The sequence below is a fragment of the Anser anser genome (assembly GCF_964211835.1).
Source record: "Anser anser genome assembly, chromosome: 10".
Taxonomy (NCBI): domain Eukaryota; kingdom Metazoa; phylum Chordata; class Aves; order Anseriformes; family Anatidae; genus Anser; species Anser anser.
In genome coordinates this window covers 13,505,778-13,520,708 of record NC_139730.1, presented here as the reverse complement: position 1 = coordinate 13,520,708, position 14,931 = coordinate 13,505,778, and the positions used below count along the sequence as shown (strand labels likewise).

The 14,931-nt window shown below is 48.5% G+C and overlaps 1 long non-coding RNA gene across 1 annotated transcript in view; it reads left to right on the top strand.

The window, feature by feature from the left end:
* The window catches only part of LOC310905110, a 117,577-nt gene that overhangs the window by 25,718 nt on the left and 76,928 nt on the right, over window positions 1–14,931 (top strand). The window contains exon 5 of the long non-coding RNA XR_014588786.1: window positions 4,013–4,177. This is a non-coding gene — a long non-coding RNA (uncharacterized lncRNA). The remainder of the gene's footprint in view (window positions 1–4,012; window positions 4,178–14,931) is intronic.

The following is a 14,931-nucleotide window of genomic DNA, read 5'->3' as shown; positions in this document are numbered from 1 at the left end:
GTGGGACCAAATGCGTTTTGGGAGACACTCCTCGAACTCTTGGGCTCTCCTTTTCAGAGTGGAAATAATAGCACCTCCCGGAGAGCCGGCTCATGAGGCTAATGCTTTGCGATGCTTTAAAGTTAAAACAGGTTAGGTCTTGTAGGCCAGTGTCTTTCTCAGTGCGAAGACAATCTAGGCCTTTTGAGAAATTATTACTTTACTGTTCTGTCCATTGTTTCTATTTTTTTTTTTATGCAGATGGTGTTACAGAAGGAGGGGAGATAGGGGAAAGTTTCATGACCAATCGCTGAGTCTGTTGTTGACAAATATTGTCCTCATTGGTTTTTGTTTTCCTGAAGAGGTTTAGAATGGTCTCTGGTTGCAGAAATGAAACCAGCTAGAAGGTCAAAAATAAATTTTTGCAAGAAGATACAGAAGCGTATTGTGGGACAGAGGCAGAGACACTATTTCTGAGTTTCCCAGTGCAGTTTTGCAGATACGAAATATTTGAAAAAGTTACAGTGAAAGAACTTGATGCTTGTTTCATCCTCACAATGCCTTCAGTTCATTAGGCTTTGCCAAGCAGCCCTTTATTGCATAAATAAGTTTGCTTGTGTATTAATGGCAAGGAGGTAGGCGATGCACTTCTTGGAAAATTCATGCGGATTCCCCTCTGGATAGCTTTTTGGTTGGGGCTGTTATTCATCCTAATTCTTTGCAAAGATAAGTAGCCTAGAGTCGGTTCAGATACATGGGCAGATGTTTCAAGCAGGAGCAGAGCAGGCTGTCAACAGTTAATACAGCAGCAGTGTGACCACTTCACGTTTGTGATGTACCCTCCCTCTGAGAATCTCAGAGTTTTTCCAAATACTATCTAATCCCCTCTAGACACCTGCCAGGTTGGTACAGTCAGTAGTAAACCCTTTTCAGATGAGGAAGGCTGAGGTGGAGCTGTTGAACAATTCTGTAACAGATCAGTGGAAGTGCTGGGAATAAAGCCCGGGACTCCCAGATGCCCGGCCCTGGCTCCCATACATTCTTCCTTGCTTCTTTTTCATCTGAATGGATTCACCCATCCCTAATACAAAAGCAGATCAGCTCACCTACCATGTCTGAGTACACAAATTTCCTTTAAATACTAGCTATCGGTGGGCTTTTTTGTGAGATTATGCACACGGAGGAAAGAGAATGCTACCATCTGGGATATCATATCAGCACTTCTAGAGATATTTGGTATAGGATGTATCCAATTATAAATGAGCTAGAAGCCTACAGTCTTAACAAAAGCAGGTGGAATCTTATCAGCAGCAATGAACAGTTAGGAAAGGAGAGTTAGCAGGATTATTAACCCCCCTGAAATAGACTCTGCTTTCCAAAACGGAAAATAATACTGTCCATAACTGAAATAATTAACAGGAAAACAATTTGCAACACTTAATTAAATGGAAAAGAATATGCTAATGCAGAATTAAGTCTGCACGAAGGCTTCTGCTCCAGTGCATGCTAAGTATGCGGTTTCCATACACTCATAACTTTGTTAAATCAAAGCCAAATGTCTTCCAGTTTAGGAAAGCACAGACTCCTCGCTGAGAGTCCTTGTGCCAAGTTTCAAGCACCAGCCGTGCTTTCTGGCTAGAAGGTTTCTTGTTTTGTTTCCCTCCTCCCCCCAGAAGTGTTTTTCATCTATAACTCACAAGCAGCTGAAGTGATTTTTATGAAATGATTCAAAACACTCTTTAGCTCTGGGAAAACATTAGCTTGGGGGGCAGTCTTTCAAAAGTGCATTGCGATGGACTGGGAATGAGGAGGGTCTCCTGGCTGCACCTGCTGAGGGCGCTGGCAGCTCCGCGTGCAGTAAGTTTACCATAAATGTGAATTGCATTACTGCTACAAATTACCTGGAAGCAAGGGGCACTACGCTGCTGCCAGAGCAGTGCTGTGATTCCAGACGTACCTGTACCAAAGGGTACCCAAATTGCTAGGCGTTGATATTGTTGTGGTACCAGCTCTGTGCTGCTATCTCTGGCCCACATGCTGCTGCGGCATTGTCATTTCAGCTAAGGGTTGGCAAGCAGGAAAAGCCCATTCTTTCCCTGAAAGGGCGTATGTGTGTGCTAAGAGGTGGGGGATGAAGCCTAGGACTTTATCTGGGGGCCTAAAAGTGCTGCATGGTCTGCGTGCTGGTCTCTGCCCAGATGTACCGAGGAGTGCAAGCAAGCTGGTTCTGCCCTGAAGCTGGTGAGTGGCTGTGTGGCATGGAGCCAGCTCTGTGACAGGAGAGTGGCAAACTAGGTCAGTGTCTTGTAAGATGTCTATAGGTGGCCTAAAATATACGGTTCCTAAAATGGGGACCAAATTGAAGTAGGCCTGAATTTGAAAGGTGACACTAAGGTCATGCATGAAAAGAGCAGGAAGAGATGCTTCTCGTCCATCAGGTTGAAATCCTTTCTGCACCAAAAGTTGACAGAAGGAAAAAACAGAAGTTTTTAAAGCTGTTTTTGGTATCTTCTGGGCTTTGTTTCCTACCACCATAGGTACACTTCTGAATGTGCTGGTAGTGGATTGGCTGGGTGCATTTTTGGTATCAACCTACAGACGTCTCCCAGTGACATATAAAATGTCTAATCTTTATTCGGCAGTGTGCGTTTTTTGAGGACTTGCCTTGGGATGAAAACTCCTTGGGGTTTAGACTGACTTGCTCAGTGGTGAGGAGATGCCATTCACCACAGAAGAATTTCTCAACAAATAGGATCTCTTGTAGAAGCGAGCTGGGTTAATAATAGTTCAAGCTGAATATACCTCCTTATGTTTGTAGTGGATGCAGTGTGCAGGAGCTGACAAGCACATATGGTAGGAAGAATGTTTTCCATGAAAATACTATTAAATGCAGCCTAGACAGCCGTGTTCTGGACACATCAATATCTGCTTTGGGAGATGGTTCGGATCTTTTAAAGTGATTCCTGATATTGCAGACCCCTCTGCTGTGAGTCATAGCGGCGTTCCTTACATCTGCTACTCTTGCCTGGAGTCAGCTGCTGAACAACTGGTTTTAGGGTTGGGATGTGGGAAGAGGGGGATTTGGTTAGGAAGAATGGATTGGACTAAAGAGATGTCAGAAGTGGAGAGCTGGGAGACTTGCCAGGATGAACACACGTGACTGCTTTTCCTCTGCTGTTCACAACACCCATGCTGACTTCAATGGGTGGGGACTGGAAGGAGAATTGCAAGAGGATGGGAAGAGGAGTGTGGGGTTCTTATGATTTCTTTGAGCTCTGTGCTTACTACTTACTCCTTATGAGAAAGCTGGGAGAGAAATTCCATCTGTGGTCCCAAATAGAGGAATTTTAAGGAGTGCAGCAACAAGAGAGGAGAACACATGAGAATGAGGGTGTTTTTGTTTTTTTTTTTAAACAGCTCATTTGAGTCAATGTGACCCAAAACAGAAGGCTCTGGCTCTAATACGAGATGACATTCCCATGCTGCCAAAATGCACGTTTTTGCTGATGCTGTGTACTGCTTCATGACTCTTTTAAGGCTGAAATGATAGTGAATTCTTTCCCACAGTATCTGATTGCTAGGGTTGCAGGCTGTTGGGTAGGTCTAACACACCATAAGCACAGGTGCTTAGGTAAATATTGCCTCTTCCTTCTCTGAATCAGTACCCGTGCTGATCACTTTGTAAATTGGTGTGCTTTGATGAGAGAAGAGGGTGCAGTTTGCTATTTCACAGTCATTCTGGAATATCTTTTCTTTCTGATTGTTTTGCTTTTATGGGACTCTGGCCCGTATTCTGCAAATAACCCTGCAATTTTCAATAGTTAAATATAGTTGGCCAAATTCTTCCCTTGGAGATACCCATGTAGTTCTCATGGCATTGCTGAGAACCCAGAACACATTTCTGAGGACAAGCTTAAGCCCAACAGAGTCATTTCACTCCAGGCATAACACTGTTCAAAGTCAATGGAAGCATGATGTGAGCACATTGTCTTTATATTTTTACAAGTGCTTTCCTATATTCCTTTACTTCCAGGCTAGAATCCAACAACGCAAACGCCAGCCAGAAAGCTGCTGTTTTCTTCTTAACACTTGTTATCAGTGAGCTGTGTATGCTTGGGGAGCAAAGCACGGTGACAGTGCCTTGTCACACTGGCAAGACAGGATCGTGTTCAGGACTGCGTAAGGTGAAGAGCACAAGGTAGGAAAACTGGCTTGGATTTTCAGAGATGTTAAGGCTGCCATAGATTGCTCCTCTGGAGGTTGGCTTATACTGTTCACTTCCACTATAGCAGATGGAAGCCAGAGTGGAGTGTCTTGTAAAAATCTCACTGCTCCCCACAAAGCGGCCTGTTTCTAACCAGCTAAAATCAGTTTCTTCCCAGGTTAGCTGTCAGAGGTAAGCTGTTGAGTACTGGTGGCCCCATTCACTTGGCCTAAAGCAATGTTTTTCACAATGTTTAACACACGATTAGCAAGATTAACCTGGCAGAGGTTAAAAATTCCTCTGAGGAGACATGCAGGGTGGTGCTTTTCTGTTGCAGTTGGCCTAGGAGGCAGCTAGGCTGGGCCAAGCTGTCAGTGGTAACAGCTTGTGCCCTCCAAGTTCCACCTGTATTGCTGAATCCTCACTGCTTTCTCTTGCCTGAGTGTGCTCAAGGCTTTTTTCATGGCTCTTTGTACTGAGATGTGAGAGCTTTTTATGGCCAATTGTAGGACAATTTGTGTTTCTCTCAGGACAAACTATGAAAAGGCTTTGGAAGGCTACCAGGATGGGAGCAATTTGGACTGCTGAGAGGAAGCAGTGTATAGCATGTAAGCTTTACTCACACCCGTGGTAAAAATATGTCCGGACTTGGGTGTAGAGCTGTGTAGATGATGGGGACATCTCACGCTAAGTCCTGGGTCAGGAGGAGTCCAGGCTGTGTGCATGTTTTAATTGCATAGCCTTCTTGACTCTACTTAGGTTGGGGCCTATCTTGGGCTGTTAGAGCAGCACGAGATGAGTGAGTCCAAGATAGGTCAGTGCAGTTGGGTATGTACAAAGTGTCTGGGCATGGGCAGCAAATCCTGTTCTTGGACATTAAAAAGTACTCTTGGCATATTCAGCTGTCTCCCCAGCTACTGGCAAGGTGACAGGAAAATCGGCTGGGCACATTCCCAACTGGCTTGGTGGCAACATTTACTTAAGACAAATATTCCCTGTCAGACTTATGTAGAAGCTGGAAATATCTATTTCCTGGGCTCTCCTTATATGCTCCTCATTGTTTTGCTGCCCACCATCTCACCAGCCTATTTTTTGTCCAATTAAGGCAACTGTTGGCTAAGGCGACTGCAGCCCACGGTTACACAAGACACGTGAAAGCACCTTGCTCAGCATTCACATAGCAAAGGCATGTGCCTCATGTCCTGGCTTCCCTGTCCCACTGGGCTTGCTCTGGGTGGCTGAAGACTCACTGCCCTTCTTGGTGTGCAGTTTGGGGTGGGGGAACCTTGGTCTTCCTGGGAGGCTGGTGTGGGAAGGGGCTGTAGGAAGGGCTTTGGTCGCTGTGTTCTGGTAGTGTCAGATGTGGGATTAGGGGAAGGCAGTGAGGATGGGCTCGGCAGCAGGCCGTGGTGTTGCTGAGGATGACACTCTCGAGCACTGTATCCTCGGAGTGTCTGTGCCCTGGTAGTACTGCTGGTACTGGCTCTGTGCCACCTTCAGCTCCACGCCAAGAGCTGCTTTCTCCAGCAGAAGGAGCACCTGGGGTCACAGAAATACCCCTGGGTGCCAGCGTGTGCCACAGGCAGCCTGCGGGGCTGCTCTGGAGAGAACCCAACGTGTCCTGCCACAGTTAATCCCCACTGCCCTTAATCTACTGGGGGGTCACCATTGGCTTTTCCTTCATACTCCTACTGTCCCCTAAGGAGGAGCCGGCCCCTTTGCTTTTGGGCATCTGGAGAAATGTAAGTCAGTTGTGAATTCCGGGCTTGATGTTGCAGCCTTGTCCTTGGAGAACTCAGAAGGGCTGTCACTTTTGTCTGTGTTTGTGCTGGACCTTTTGTGTGGGTGTTTGCTTTTGGGAGAGCATGAGGAGCTGGGCGTGCTTGGGTGCTAACAAGGAAAAAACAGTAAGCCAGAATTTACAGAACAGCTCAGCTTTCGAAGGTGCAGCTTTGCAATAGCCAAAGTTTGCTTTACATGGCACCATGGGTGTGTAGGTCCCACTGCCTATCCAGAAAACACTGGAGAGAGTGTTAAAAGCCTGTGCTAATTGTGGGGTTGATGCTGCAGGAGGATGCACTGAGGCTCTCTTCCTCCCGAGTCTTCAACTTTTTGATTTACCCATCTTGAGAGGGTTCTTGAGTAAGGCACAGATTCCTGCAGGATGACTGTCAGTCTTCTGACAGTGGGTCTGCTAATCCTGTTCAGGATTAGTCCCTGGGCTCCAGGGACATGAGGATTATGGGCTGAACCCTCCCTCTGTAGCTGTTACGGAGGGAGGCAGGGTCCTGCTGAAGCAGTGGAGCTGTTATGCTTGTTCCACGCAATTTTCTTATTATTCAGCCTAAAGGCCTTCAGGAAAATGTCAGAGACATTCCAGTGACCTCCTTGCAGTACATCCCAGAGCTCTACAATCTGATATTAATTACACTGAGTCTCTATATTAAAGCAGAGATTTGCCAAGTTACCATAGGGGTTTCAGTGCTTGATTCACGTTAATTTAAAGAGGAACTAGATATTCCCTCAAGCGGTGTTGGAAGTTTTAACCTCATAAAAGCAGAAAGATAGGAATTTTGCTGAATATGCCCTGCCTAGCCAGGGAACTATCTAGCGGTCACCAGCGTGAACCACAAAGAAGGGCAGTCCATGGTGCTCGTTTGTTTAGTCCTTTTTCTCTCTTGCCCTCCCCACATCTGGGCCCAGCTCTGCTGCCTTTCTACAGAGACTGAGAAGTTTTGGCACCTCCATAGCCAGGACCTGATTCTCTCACCTGGCTTAGGCCAGTGACTTGTGCTGCTGTCTTACAAGAATCCTCTTTTTGCTGCCTTGATGTCCTGCTGGCTTGGTGAGCGTGTGCCATGTGGTCTGCCCACGAGCAGGCAAGAGTGTCCTGGAGGGCTGCAGCCATTGCGTTTATTCCCAAGCTGCATGGTGTTGGTGGCAATCCCAAGTAGTACTAAACTCCATTTCACTTGTATCTACAAAAGCTGATGTGGTCATATAAAACTGTTCTGACAGCAGCATTTAATAACCTTGCTGTCTGCAAAACCCCGGGTCCCCATACTTGCTGACAACAGGTGTGTTTTTTTTAGAAAGCTGATTTCTTTTCTGTCTTAGAACTAGATTTGCAACCTAACCATCTACTGAGTACCTGTATACACAGACGTCTACAAAAGACAGTGAGGGAGAGACGGGAGGGGAGAGGTGTTGTGTGTTCAAACAGACCAACAGTAAAAAGCAGCAGCTTTTGTGCATCTTGGCCTACTGAAGTCTGCGTGTGCTTAACTCCTTCGCCCTGCACGTAAGAAAGAAGGCAGTGAAGGGAGGCCAGGCCAGACATCTCTCCTCCATCAGCTCCTCTGTTTTCTGTGGTGTAGGAGGGAGAAGTGACTGAGGACATGCTACAGGCTGCGCTGTGAGGAGCTGTGCCTTGTGCCAAGTCCAATGGGCTCTTCGTCTTCCCAGTGCTTTGCTCTGTCCTTACAATATTCCCAAACCCTGCCATGTTTATGCCAGTGAGGAAAGTGCAAACAGTCAGCAGTGAGGGTGTTTTCAGCATGGGATGTGAGTCTCTGAGGTCTCTTTAGCCCTTGGGGTCACTCATGAGGATCAGTGTGCATCAGGGCCAGTTGCCTGGCTGATAATGAGATCTGAATCTGGTTCTTCCCCTCTGATTTTAGGGAACTTAGGGCAGGGAGGAATTTTGGCTCTCCCTGCCTTGTTTCGCTTCTCTTTTCTGTTTAGGCTGAATATAGCCATCCTCGTTCCTGCCTGAACAGATTAGGTGCTGTCACTGCACAGTTGCATCCCACCCTGGAGGTGGCTGCATTTTGGTGATTCATACTAGCCCAGAGGACTGCCTGCTTCTTCTTCCATCAATTTGATAGAAAGAGGCAGTTGAACTTGTTGTTCATACGATTACTAGGATGCCTGTCACAGCCTGCATGGCAGAAAGCTGTATTTGTAATTAATATCTGTACCTATGGCCTCCAAGTTAGTCATCTTTCATTATTGTATGGGGATTCTCTCTTCTGCAGCCTTGATGGCTGGGCCTTTCCTTGGTCTTGTGGCTATCACTGTCCTTATAGCTTCTAGGCTCGTGCAGCAGTGGTTTGGGTGTGCTGTACTGCAAGGAAGGCATTATGGTGTTCCTCTTGAGCCCTCAGAGGCTCATGCCCCTAAGAGAGGGTTGGGGCCGTTTTCAGAGACCTAGCGAAGGGGCTGAGGCCTTGCAGAACGGCCTGTTGGCTCGGCAAGGAGAAGGGAGGGTGGACGTAGGTTGGGAAAGGCAGTAGGGGAAAGAGGCAGGTGGCGCTGGGCAGGGTGCTGAAGGGACTTGCGGTGTCAGAAGGCAATGAAGGCGATGATATGAGATGAGAAAATGCATCCTTCTGAGGGTGGGAGTCTCGTCACTTGGAGTTCTTGACCCTGAGCTGATTGTCGGGTAGAGGCAGTCACGATGGTGGTTGGTACAGGGCCACTTCTCAGCTCCGTCGTGATTCTCCTGTATGTGACTGCTGCCCAGGGCTTGCGAGGTTCATGCCCCTGTATCAGGGGACTCTGTCCATGGGGTCAGGAGGGGACAGACTCTCCACAACTGAGTTAGTTGTTGGTTTTAGGCCTGGTGAGCAGTGTGTCATCACTTTCCCATTCAGCACACATCTGTCTGCTTGGCCGCCTCTTGCTTTGCCTCTTTTCCCAATCTTTTCTGTGGTTGCTGCAGAAATTGTTTGCTCCTTGTGCGAGGCTTTGGCTTGGGCTGAGGGAAGCACTTTCTGTGGGCTTACAAAAAGTGTTTAGGTCATGCATTACTCACTGCTCTGGGATTTCAGGGGAGCTCAGTGCTGTGGAGACAAGCAGGAGTGAAACACTTAAACCAGAGGTGGGAAAGTCCCTTGCTGGGGTAGTGGTGAAGGGGACGTGGGGCCTTGCATGGGGTTTTGGAGCAAATCTTCCATGGATTACTTCGAGTAAAGCATTTGTGGGTTAGTCCAGTCAGAATCACTCCAAAACTAAAGACTCCTGGCAATAAGCGGGGGACGGCATTTACATTACCTGGGGACTAGAGAGAGGAGAAAAAGAAAGGAGAGCCCAACTTTCTGCAGGGCAGGGTGGCAGTTTTACAACAGGTCTGCAAGAAGCTACTTCTGGCAGGTCTCTGACATGTTCTCACCCGATCCCCTTGTGCTTGTTTTCCCGTCTCCCTCTCCTCTCCACTTAGGCTGAGTGCTTTGGGCCGGCAGTCTTGTCTTCCTGGGTGTTTTGAAAACACTTAATACGTACTTAGTGCTGAGTAAATTACTGCTGCTGCTGTTGTTATTATTGCATTAATTAGCTCAGGGCCCTTTTGCATGCACAAGACCAGATCATTATAACAATTTGTTTATAGCACAGCAGCACAATAATCTGGGGCTCTCCAGCAAAGCTGGAGGGCTGGAGGTGACCGACAGGGACGGGGCTGGCTGCAGCAAGCACTCCTTCCCCCTCAGCTGGCGTGGGGTGGCCGATGGTGGGAGCTCCCAGTCTGCTCCTGCATGCGATAATCCGTTCTGCCTCATCCACCCCAGAGCTGGGCATCCTCCATCTGCCTGGTCATCCAGCTGTCATGGGACAGGGTCTTGTTTCTGCCGCCTCCTGCAGTGCTGTGGTGGCAGTGATGCTGCAGCCCCAGGTGGCTCCTTGCTGCAGCTTTCAGTTTAGCTTACTGAGGTGGTGAGGGCCTAGTTGTGCTTTTCTCTGGTAAGACAGCAATGACATTCATAACTGCTTTGTTTGGGCTTCTTGGAGGACTCCTGGTTGGATCTGGCAGTCTTTTTCTGCTTTTGATGCAGATGGCAGTGGTGAAGTAGACCAAAGCAAAGCCAGCAGTGACCTCGAGTCCTTTGGTGGAACTTCCCGTTGGCAGTATTCCTTGCTGTTGGGTGGTGGTGTGTTGTCTATTCCCTCTCCCCCCTGCCTTCTTCCACAGCTGGCTAAGCAGACAGGATGTGTTAAGGGAATGCGTAGTTTGTTCTGAAGGGTTGATACGACTTGCCTGAGATGACACGTTAGAGTCAGGAGTAAAACCAGACTTTTGCTGCCCAGTCGTGTGTTTTAACCGCTCAGTCTTGCTCCCCAGGACGCTTGGATCCTGTAGGAAGCAAGGCAGATGGAGCCAGGCGGCAGGTCCAGCTCCAGCTGGCTGCCAGGGAAAGGGCGAAGCAGCAGCACCACTGACCTTGCTGATTTATTCATTAGACAGTGCTTAGAAGAAGGGGAGGATTGATTTGTCTGTCAAATGCAACACCAAGCCATGCGGCCTGCAAGAGGCGGACTAATTGTGCCGCTGACACAGAGGCCAGCACCGACTCGCACAGTCAAGCACCTTTTTATTATGTTTTCCTGCTAGTCAGCCCTTCTTCTTTTCATCTATCCTATTATCCTGGGCAATGTATTGATGTGAAACTAAATTGAAGTGGTTATTTTGCCTGTGAAAACGAGGAAAAAAGCCGATACTGAGTGGGGTGAGATGTTGGATCAGTCTGTTACTGCTGTTTGGGACCAGTTTGAAGCCACCTGCCCGTACAAACCACGGCAGCACTGCAAGGGTAGCAAAATGCCTTCAAGAGACTGAGTCCCTTGTTCAAAAGCACTTTGTGAATCCTTAGGAAAAGTGTCCCAAAGCACTCAGGATGGTGTAGGTTCTCGGTTCTTAAATTCAAAGGATTCTTGAAAGCACCAAACAGCCTGCATGCCTTTGAAATCACTGCCAGAGCAGCTATTTTATCCTATGAAAAAGGAGACTTTCTGTAAGTGTGGTGCGATTGCTCTGAGGCTGCAGTTCCTGAAGACAAGCAAGGGATGAATTTAAATTGGCCGCTTCACGTGTAGGTAGTGGTGCTGCTGGGGTACCTCTGCAGGCAGCGTAGTGGGCTCTGCCTGGTTTCTGAGCTGCACAGGCACTGTCAAATCCAAATAGCAGGGTGGTGAGCGAACACGCGCCTGGCTGGGCTGCAGCACAGAGCAGACGTGAGCTCATGGCCCGTGATCCATCATGCAGATATGCTCCGAGTTCATGTCCTTGGTGCGAAACGCTCGGGGTTCTCCCAGGGCTTTGTCTGCAGCCCCTGCCAGTTGGCAGGAGGAGCTGTCGGGGCTCCCGTCAGTCCCTCGGGATGTCAGTGGAGCGCTGTTGTCTCAGCAGTCTGGTGGTGGTAGTCTGTGCTGAGTGTCCCTACTCCGTGGGGCCAAATACCCGCCTCCTTCTGCTCCCCTGGACTAAATGCAGAGCGAGCTGCTCTTTGTCCTCAGCTTTGCAAGGGTGCTCTCATGGGGCTTCCCTGCCTGCATGCAAATGTCCAGCCTTGTGATTAATGAAGTCAGTGTTCCTTTCTCAAACTTTTTTTTTTTGTCTTGTCTGGCAGCTTCACCTACCCTCTAGCAGAAGACTTTGGTCTGTTCCCCATGGAGCTGATGAGGTTTCAGTTCACGTGGGATACCTTGGGAGAGCTCAGATTTTGTCTCGTCCTGGGTAGCTCCTGCTAAAGGCTCTTAATCTGGGCCTGGCTGGCAATCTTTAGGGGTCACTACAGTCACTTGAAAGATTTCCAGTGCCTGCAATGGGTGCTGAGTCAAGCCCGCACTGAGGACACGGAGAATTCCTTGTCCTTACTAATTTGGTTCTTGCATTCTCCCCCACTGTTCTGCTAAATGGACCTCAACCCTGATCTTGAAGCAAGCACTTTGCAGAAATTCACACCCCTACGGGATGAGAATAGCTCCTCCATTTACTTGCAGTGTCTCCTTTCTTTGCAATTTCTGCTGCTCTCCCGTAGTTTTTGGAGGCCGTTTATCCTGTAGTTGCAGAGTGTGCTTCCCCTGCTGTAGCTCCTTGCTGTCATCGGGCTGTTAAACATGATTCCATCTTGTGTGGCAAAAATAACCAGCTTTTAATTATGTAGAGGAAGGGTGTTTGTAAAAGCCCTTCAAAGCCCACTGTCTCTGAGTCCTGTTGCAAAGCAAAGGCGGTGTGAGCCTGGCAGTGTGTGTGCTCACAGTGAGCTGTTCCTTTAAGCCATGTATTACACCCTCCACCAGCATTTAGTCATGAACGAAAATGCCAGCTGAGAGATTCCTGGGCTGTTCTGAAAGCAAAGAGGGATTAATTTGAGCAAGAACTGAATGCCTTCCTCCCGGCTCCTTTCATCCCCACGGAGATAAATTAGGGATACTCTCAGCACGAAGGCTCCACAGTTGGAAAGCCAACTGTTCTGCAGAGAGAGAGAGACTCTGGAGAACGTTGTGGCTTTGGCAGAGGGGACATCAGTGGAAGTAGCCAACAGCCTCCCAAAGGGTAAACCCTACCCGGGGTCAGAGAGAGACTGCTTGCAGCTTGATTTGGTGCTTTCCGTCTTGCTATGGTGCTTTTAGGATGTTACAGGGACTAATGAATCAAGGGACTCCACCTACCCATTCTTAAGACTTCCTTTATGCTATGATACCCCTGTGAAACCATAATAGCAAGGGCCTGTGAGAGATCCCTTAATGCCTCATTCATATTACCTTCAATTTACAGAGTCACTAAATAGGATGCCTGAGAACAGATGCTTTTTTCTTGTGCATTTTTCTTTTAGCCGTGCCCTGCTTCCTTCTCCTTTACAATTCCTACCCAGAGCATCTCTAAGGGATTGCTCTGCATTTGTCTAACACCTACCAGTCCCATGGGGGCCTTTGGGAGAGGCAGTGTACTCTGCCGTGGGACCCTGTCCCTATCCTTTGTCCCAGAATGTATGTTCCACTGGGCTGAGTTATTGAATTATGGTACTTTTTTTTTGTTCTCCTAAATATTCTGCCTCTACCTGTGGGCCTCAGATAGGACCCTTGTGTTTGTGCTGTAATGCAAGTAACAGATGAACGTTTAAGGAGCAATTACTGTCTGTTTCTTACAGATGAGAGACCCTTGTGACCCAAGCCAGTCAGATAATACGGGGCAGGTATAGCGGCAGATGCAGGCTCTCCAGTTGCTAGGTCACATGCATTAGGCTATATCACACTTTCTTTTGGGGTGGTTGGGGGGGCACTCCTAGGCCTGGTTACTTGCCTGGATTTCGGGGGGAGGGCACTGCTCAAATGGGAAATCACACAAGATTCTGTGTTTTCCTAATTCTGTGTCTGAGCTGTGATGAACTTGGAAAAGCTACAGAAATAAATCTTTCTTCCTAACATCCTGGTGAGGCTGGAGTGAGAGAGTCTGGGAATGGGTAAACCTCAGTAAAAGGCGTGGCAAAAAACAAGTAGATGAGCTTTTGGCCCAAAGGTTTGGGGGAAAGGCCAAAAGGAGGTAGGATGGCGAGGGACAGAGAAAGGAATGTGCAGATTTCCATCCCAGCTCTGCTCCTGCCTCAAAAAGCAAACTTTGGTAAGTGTTTGCAACCTGCCTTGCCTCAGTGTCCTGTTGGTGAGATAAGAGGAGTGGTCCTGAGCTACCGCGTGGATGCATTTGTGCAGGAAGGAACAGGTACCTGCATGGTGGTGTGATCTGCTGGGCGAAAGAAGGGCAAAGCCCTCTTTGTGGGTACGGACTGTACCAGCCAGCAACCCGCTGTGTTCAACTCTGCAAGTCTTCCTGCCTCAAGAGAGGCACATTACGAAACCCTTGTCCACCACCCTGAGGGCAAGAGGACCCCGGAGGTGAGACCGCCTCCTCCCGGCGGAGCTGTGCCGCAGGCCTGCGCTAGCAGTCCATGTGCTAGCAGTGCATTTACATACTGCGTGCTGCCGCAGGCCTTCCCGCGAGCCTGGGGATCAGGCAGAGCAGCGATGCGTTCAGCTGGTGTGCCGGGACTCAAATCCTTTACAAGTCAGTTCATCTCTTGATCTTGAAAAGACAAAAGTAATGAACCTCTTGAAAGCAGGTTGCTCTTTGTCCTGTTGTACTGCCGCATTGTTTGGACATCAGTTAGAGGAGGCTGGAGTCAAAGCAGAAACCTGTTGAATGAATAAATCGGCTTAGGGAGCTTTGTAGCGATTTATTCTGCTCTTTGGTCCTTTGGGCTTGTGTGCAGCTCATAAACGAGCTTATTATTCTATCATGATTCATAGCTTTGTGGCAGGAGCAGAGGGTATATGCGCCGCCAGGGAAGACGGGCTGGAGATGGAGTATGTGAAGTGGAGATCAGGCAGAGGTCATGCAGGAACATGGAAGATGAGGGAGAAGAAGAGGGAGAAGCAGAGGCAGCTCCTGCAGCCAGCAAGTAAGCAGCAGGGCTGGTGGATCTCTGCGCGCACGATGCAGGAGATGACCCTTTGTGATCAAGGCTTAATATTGTCGCTACTCTTTGGCATTCATCTTAGAGCTTAGAGATCTCCCAGAGTCAGGGGAATGCTTTATAGATCTCTTACTGATAGGAAGCTTTGTGATGTGCTCCACACAGACCATCTTGAGGAAGGCTTCAACTCTCCCTTCCTTATCCTGGGGCTTCTCTAGTCTACTTCCCACTTTGTATCACCAGTCCCCGCTGCCTTCCCCATCGGTGGCAGGGTTTGGGGATGTATTGCCTTAGCAAAACACCAGGACAACTTACAAGTCCCTCCTGTTTCCCTTAGTGACGTGTTGTCCTACTTGCAGTGTCGCACAGCTGGTTTGTGCATGGTGGGGGCTCTCTGTCACTGGAGATTAATGCTGCAAACAGCAGGCGGCTTGAGATGGGGCTTCAGGATGTCCCAGCCCATCCTCCGTGTGCCTGATCAAATCTGTCAGTCAGTCTCCC